The sequence below is a fragment of the Crinia signifera genome, chromosome 1, assembly GCF_055691185.1.
Source record: "Crinia signifera chromosome 1, ASM5569118v1, whole genome shotgun sequence".
Lineage (NCBI taxonomy): Eukaryota > Metazoa > Chordata > Amphibia > Anura > Myobatrachidae > Crinia > Crinia signifera.
Genome location: NC_139217.1, coordinates 263,830,189 through 263,838,514, shown reverse-complemented (window position 1 = coordinate 263,838,514; position 8,326 = coordinate 263,830,189).

Genomic DNA, 8,326 nt, shown 5'->3' with positions numbered 1-8,326 from the left:
TAAACGAGTGGATTCCAATTATTGGGAATTGGGAACTCATGCATTGTTAGAGTACTTAAGTAGTCATTGCATACGGCTGTGGCCGGATAGGCTGTGGGCCGATTTTATCTGTGGGCCTAGATTGAAGTGGGCCGTTATTAAAGTGGGAAAACTGATTCATAACTACAGCGTTATACCAGATTCATCTGACTCATCATCTCTTGTCTCCAACAGGTAACACACTGAACATCTCCTCTGTACTGCAGAGCATTACATCTATTGTGTGGGATTGATTTGTACTTCTAGGTAACACACTGAACATCTCCTCTGTGTACTTTACAACAGTACCTAGCATGTGTGTAGGGAGGAATTTATTTTTATTGTAGGTGATATATAGAATCCTGGAATGCTAGTTTTGTTTTTCTAAGCCACTTTTATTGCTATGTGTTGTAGGGGGTGGGGACTAAACGAGTGGATTCCAATTATTGGGAATTGGGAACTCATGCATTGTTAGAGTACTTAAGTAGTCATTGCATACGGCTGTGGCCGGATAGGCTGTGGGCCGATTTTATCTGTGGGCCTAGATTGAAGTGGGCCGTTATTAAAGTGGGAAAACTGATTCATAACTACAGCGTTATACCAGATTCATCTGACTCATCATCTCTTGTCTCCAACAGGTAACACACTGAACATCTCCTCTGTACTGCAGAGCATTACATCTATTGTGTGGGATTGATTTGTACTTCTAGGTAACACACTGAACATCTCCTCTGTGTACTTTACAACAGTACCTAGCATGTGTGTAGGGAGGAATTTATTTTTATTGTAGGTGATATATAGAATCCTGGAATGCTAGTTTTGTTTTTCTAAGCCACTTTTATTGCTATGTGTTGTAGGGGGTGGGGACTAAACGAGTGGATTCCAATTATTGGGAATTGGGAACTCATGCATTGTTAGAGTACTTAAGTAGTCATTGCATACGGCTGTGGCCGGATAGGCTGTGGGCCGATTTTATCTGTGGGCCTAGATTGAAGTGGGCCGTTATTAAAGTGGGAAAACTGATTCATAACTACAGCGTTATACCAGATTCATCTGACTCATCATCTCTTGTCTCCAACAGGTAACACACTGAACATCTCCTCTGTACTGCAGAGCATTACATCTATTGTGTGGGATTGATTTGTACTTCTAGGTAACACACTGAACATCTCCTCTGTGTACTTTACAACAGTACCTAGCATGTGTGTAGGGAGGAATTTATTTTTATTGTAGGTGATATATAGAATCCTGGAATGCTAGTTTTGTTTTTCTAAGCCACTTTTATTGCTATGTGTTGTAGGGGGTGGGGACTAAACGAGTGGATTCCAATTATTGGGAATTGGGAACTCATGCATTGTTAGAGTACTTAAGTAGTCATTGCATACGGCTGTGGCCGGATAGGCTGTGGGCCGATTTTATCTGTGGGCCTAGATTGAAGTGGGCCGTTATTAAAGTGGGAAAACTGATTCATAACTACAGCGTTATACCAGATTCATCTGACTCATCATCTCTTGTCTCCAACAGGTAACACACTGAACATCTCCTCTGTACTGCAGAGCATTACATCTATTGTGTGGGATTGATTTGTACTTCTAGGTAACACACTGAACATCTCCTCTGTGTACTTTACAACAGTACCTAGCATGTGTGTAGGGAGGAATTTATTTTTATTGTAGGTGATATATAGAATCCTGGAATGCTAGTTTTGTTTTTCTAAGCCACTTTTATTGCTATGTGTTGTAGGGGGTGGGGACTAAACGAGTGGATTCCAATTATTGGGAATTGGGAACTCATGCATTGTTAGAGTACTTAAGTAGTCATTGCATACGGCTGTGGCCGGATAGGCTGTGGGCCGATTTTATCTGTGGGCCTAGATTGAAGTGGGCCGTTATTAAAGTGGGAAAACTGATTCATAACTACAGCGTTATACCAGATTCATCTGACTCATCATCTCTTGTCTCCAACAGGTAACACACTGAACATCTCCTCTGTACTGCAGAGCATTACATCTATTGTGTGGGATTGATTTGTACTTCTAGGTAACACACTGAACATCTCCTCTGTGTACTTTACAACAGTACCTAGCATGTGTGTAGGGAGGAATTTATTTTTATTGTAGGTGATATATAGAATCCTGGAATGCTAGTTTTGTTTTTCTAAGCCACTTTTATTGCTATGTGTTGTAGGGGGTGGGGACTAAACGAGTGGATTCCAATTATTGGGAATTGGGAACTCATGCATTGTTAGAGTACTTAAGTAGTCATTGCATACGGCTGTGGCCGGATAGGCTGTGGGCCGATTTTATCTGTGGGCCTAGATTGAAGTGGGCCGTTATTAAAGTGGGAAAACTGATTCATAACTACAGCGTTATACCAGATTCATCTGACTCATCATCTCTTGTCTCCAACAGGTAACACACTGAACATCTCCTCTGTACTGCAGAGCATTACATCTATTGTGTGGGATTGATTTGTACTTCTAGGTAACACACTGAACATCTCCTCTGTGTACTTTACAACAGTACCTAGCATGTGTGTAGGGAGGAATTTATTTTTATTGTAGGTGATATATAGAATCCTGGAATGCTAGTTTTGTTTTTCTAAGCCACTTTTATTGCTATGTGTTGTAGGGGGTGGGGACTAAACGAGTGGATTCCAATTATTGGGAATTGGGAACTCATGCATTGTTAGAGTACTTAAGTAGTCATTGCATACGGCTGTGGCCGGATAGGCTGTGGGCCGATTTTATCTGTGGGCCTAGATTGAAGTGGGCCGTTATTAAAGTGGGAAAACTGATTCATAACTACAGCGTTATACCAGATTCATCTGACTCATCATCTCTTGTCTCCAACAGGTAACACACTGAACATCTCCTCTGTACTGCAGAGCATTACATCTATTGTGTGGGATTGATTTGTACTTCTAGGTAACACACTGAACATCTCCTCTGTGTACTTTACAACAGTACCTAGCATGTGTGTAGGGAGGAATTTATTTTTATTGTAGGTGATATATAGAATCCTGGAATGCTAGTTTTGTTTTTCTAAGCCACTTTTATTGCTATGTGTTGTAGGGGGTGGGGACTAAACGAGTGGATTCCAATTATTGGGAATTGGGAACTCATGCATTGTTAGAGTACTTAAGTAGTCATTGCATACGGCTGTGGCCGGATAGGCTGTGGGCCAATTTTATCTGTGGGCCTAGATTGAAGTGGGCCGTTATTAAAGTGGGAAAACTGATTCATAACTACAGCGTTATACCAGATTCATCTGACTCATCATCTCTTGTCTCCAACAGGTAACACACTGAACATCTCCTCTGTACTGCAGAGCATTACATCTATTGTGTGGGATTGATTTGTACTTCTAGGTAACACACTGAACATCTCCTCTGTGTACTTTACAACAGTACCTAGCATGTGTGTAGGGAGGAATTTATTTTTATTGTAGGTGATATATAGAATCCTGGAATGCTAGTTTTGTTTTTCTAAGCCACTTTTATTGCTATGTGTTGTAGGGGGTGGGGACTAAACGAGTGGATTCCAATTATTGGGAATTGGGAACTCATGCATTGTTAGAGTACTTAAGTAGTCATTGCATACGGCTGTGGCCGGATAGGCTGTGGGCCGATTTTATCTGTGGGCCTAGATTGAAGTGGGCCGTTATTAAAGTGGGAAAACTGATTCATAACTACAGCGTTATACCAGATTCATCTGACTCATCATCTCTTGTCTCCAACAGGTAACACACTGAACATCTCCTCTGTACTGCAGAGCATTACATCTATTGTGTGGGATTGATTTGTACTTCTAGGTAACACACTGAACATCTCCTCTGTGTACTTTACAACAGTACCTAGCATGTGTGTAGGGAGGAATTTATTTTTATTGTAGGTGATATATAGAATCCTGGAATGCTAGTTTTGTTTTTCTAAGCCACTTTTATTGCTATGTGTTGTAGGGGGTGGGGACTAAACGAGTGGATTCCAATTATTGGGAATTGGGAACTCATGCATTGTTAGAGTACTTAAGTAGTCATTGCATACGGCTGTGGCCGGATAGGCTGTGGGCCGATTTTATCTGTGGGCCTAGATTGAAGTGGGCCGTTATTAAAGTGGGAAAACTGATTCATAACTACAGCGTTATACCAGATTCATCTGACTCATCATCTCTTGTCTCCAACAGGTAACACACTGAACATCTCCTCTGTACTGCAGAGCATTACATCTATTGTGTGGGATTGATTTGTACTTCTAGGTAACACACTGAACATCTCCTCTGTGTACTTTACAACAGTACCTAGCATGTGTGTAGGGAGGAATTTATTTTTATTGTAGGTGATATATAGAATCCTGGAATGCTAGTTTTGTTTTTCTAAGCCACTTTTATTGCTATGTGTTGTAGGGGGTGGGGACTAAACGAGTGGATTCCAATTATTGGGAATTGGGAACTCATGCATTGTTAGAGTACTTAAGTAGTCATTGCATACGGCTGTGGCCGGATAGGCTGTGGGCCGATTTTATCTGTGGGCCTAGATTGAAGTGGGCCGTTATTAAAGTGGGAAAACTGATTCATAACTACAGCGTTATACCAGATTCATCTGACTCATCATCTCTTGTCTCCAACAGGTAACACACTGAACATCTCCTCTGTACTGCAGAGCATTACATCTATTGTGTGGGATTGATTTGTACTTCTAGGTAACACACTGAACATCTCCTCTGTGTACTTTACAACAGTACCTAGCATGTGTGTAGGGAGGAATTTATTTTTATTGTAGGTGATATATAGAATCCTGGAATGCTAGTTTTGTTTTTCTAAGCCACTTTTATTGCTATGTGTTGTAGGGGGTGGGGACTAAACGAGTGGATTCCAATTATTGGGAATTGGGAACTCATGCATTGTTAGAGTACTTAAGTAGTCATTGCATACGGCTGTGGCCGGATAGGCTGTGGGCCGATTTTATCTGTGGGCCTAGATTGAAGTGGGCCGTTATTAAAGTGGGAAAACTGATTCATAACTACAGCGTTATACCAGATTCATCTGACTCATCATCTCTTGTCTCCAACAGGTAACACACTGAACATCTCCTCTGTACTGCAGAGCATTACATCTATTGTGTGGGATTGATTTGTACTTCTAGGTAACACACTGAACATCTCCTCTGTGTACTTTACAACAGTACCTAGCATGTGTGTAGGGAGGAATTTATTTTTATTGTAGGTGATATATAGAATCCTGGAATGCTAGTTTTGTTTTTCTAAGCCACTTTTATTGCTATGTGTTGTAGGGGGTGGGGACTAAACGAGTGGATTCCAATTATTGGGAATTGGGAACTCATGCATTGTTAGAGTACTTAAGTAGTCATTGCATACGGCTGTGGCCGGATAGGCTGTGGGCCGATTTTATCTGTGGGCCTAGATTGAAGTGGGCCGTTATTAAAGTGGGAAAACTGATTCATAACTACAGCGTTATACCAGATTCATCTGACTCATCATCTCTTGTCTCCAACAGGTAACACACTGAACATCTCCTCTGTACTGCAGAGCATTACATCTATTGTGTGGGATTGATTTGTACTTCTAGGTAACACACTGAACATCTCCTCTGTGTACTTTACAACAGTACCTAGCATGTGTGTAGGGAGGAATTTATTTTTATTGTAGGTGATATATAGAATCCTGGAATGCTAGTTTTGTTTTTCTAAGCCACTTTTATTGCTATGTGTTGTAGGGGGTGGGGACTAAACGAGTGGATTCCAATTATTGGGAATTGGGAACTCATGCATTGTTAGAGTACTTAAGTAGTCATTGCATACGGCTGTGGCCGGATAGGCTGTGGGCCGATTTTATCTGTGGGCCTAGATTGAAGTGGGCCGTTATTAAAGTGGGAAAACTGATTCATAACTACAGCGTTATACCAGATTCATCTGACTCATCATCTCTTGTCTCCAACAGGTAACACACTGAACATCTCCTCTGTACTGCAGAGCATTACATCTATTGTGTGGGATTGATTTGTACTTCTAGGTAACACACTGAACATCTCCTCTGTGTACTTTACAACAGTACCTAGCATGTGTGTAGGGAGGAATTTATTTTTATTGTAGGTGATATATAGAATCCTGGAATGCTAGTTTTGTTTTTCTAAGCCACTTTTATTGCTATGTGTTGTAGGGGGTGGGGACTAAACGAGTGGATTCCAATTATTGGGAATTGGGAACTCATGCATTGTTAGAGTACTTAAGTAGTCATTGCATACGGCTGTGGCCGGATAGGCTGTGGGCCGATTTTATCTGTGGGCCTAGATTGAAGTGGGCCGTTATTAAAGTGGGAAAACTGATTCATAACTACAGCGTTATACCAGATTCATCTGACTCATCATCTCTTGTCTCCAACAGGTAACACACTGAACATCTCCTCTGTACTGCAGAGCATTACATCTATTGTGTGGGATTGATTTGTACTTCTAGGTAACACACTGAACATCTCCTCTGTGTACTTTACAACAGTACCTAGCATGTGTGTAGGGAGGAATTTATTTTTATTGTAGGTGATATATAGAATCCTGGAATGCTAGTTTTGTTTTTCTAAGCCACTTTTATTGCTATGTGTTGTAGGGGGTGGGGACTAAACGAGTGGATTCCAATTATTGGGAATTGGGAACTCATGCATTGTTAGAGTACTTAAGTAGTCATTGCATACGGCTGTGGCCGGATAGGCTGTGGGCCGATTTTATCTGTGGGCCTAGATTGAAGTGGGCCGTTATTAAAGTGGGAAAACTGATTCATAACTACAGCGTTATACCAGATTCATCTGACTCATCATCTCTTGTCTCCAACAGGTAACACACTGAACATCTCCTCTGTACTGCAGAGCATTACATCTATTGTGTGGGATTGATTTGTACTTCTAGGTAACACACTGAACATCTCCTCTGTGTACTTTACAACAGTACCTAGCATGTGTGTAGGGAGGAATTTATTTTTATTGTAGGTGATATATAGAATCCTGGAATGCTAGTTTTGTTTTTCTAAGCCACTTTTATTGCTATGTGTTGTAGGGGGTGGGGACTAAACGAGTGGATTCCAATTATTGGGAATTGGGAACTCATGCATTGTTAGAGTACTTAAGTAGTCATTGCATACGGCTGTGGCCGGATAGGCTGTGGGCCGATTTTATCTGTGGGCCTAGATTGAAGTGGGCCGTTATTAAAGTGGGAAAACTGATTCATAACTACAGCGTTATACCAGATTCATCTGACTCATCATCTCTTGTCTCCAACAGGTAACACACTGAACATCTCCTCTGTACTGCAGAGCATTACATCTATTGTGTGGGATTGATTTGTACTTCTAGGTAACACACTGAACATCTCCTCTGTGTACTTTACAACAGTACCTAGCATGTGTGTAGGGAGGAATTTATTTTTATTGTAGGTGATATATAGAATCCTGGAATGCTAGTTTTGTTTTTCTAAGCCACTTTTATTGCTATGTGTTGTAGGGGGTGGGGACTAAACGAGTGGATTCCAATTATTGGGAATTGGGAACTCATGCATTGTTAGAGTACTTAAGTAGTCATTGCATACGGCTGTGGCCGGATAGGCTGTGGGCCGATTTTATCTGTGGGCCTAGATTGAAGTGGGCCGTTATTAAAGTGGGAAAACTGATTCATAACTACAGCGTTATACCAGATTCATCTGACTCATCATCTCTTGTCTCCAACAGGTAACACACTGAACATCTCCTCTGTACTGCAGAGCATTACATCTATTGTGTGGGATTGATTTGTACTTCTAGGTAACACACTGAACATCTCCTCTGTGTACTTTACAACAGTACCTAGCATGTGTGTAGGGAGGAATTTATTTTTATTGTAGGTGATATATAGAATCCTGGAATGCTAGTTTTGTTTTTCTAAGCCACTTTTATTGCTATGTGTTGTAGGGGGTGGGGACTAAACGAGTGGATTCCAATTATTGGGAATTGGGAACTCATGCATTGTTAGAGTACTTAAGTAGTCATTGCATACGGCTGTGGCCGGATAGGCTGTGGGCCGATTTTATCTGTGGGCCTAGATTGAAGTGGGCCGTTATTAAAGTGGGAAAACTGATTCATAACTACAGCGTTATACCAGATTCATCTGACTCATCATCTCTTGTCTCCAACAGGTAACACACTGAACATCTCCTCTGTACTGCAGAGCATTACATCTATTGTGTGGGATTGATTTGTACTTCTAGGTAACACACTGAACATCTCCTCTGTGTACTTTACAACAGTACCTAGCATGTGTGTAGGGAGGAATTT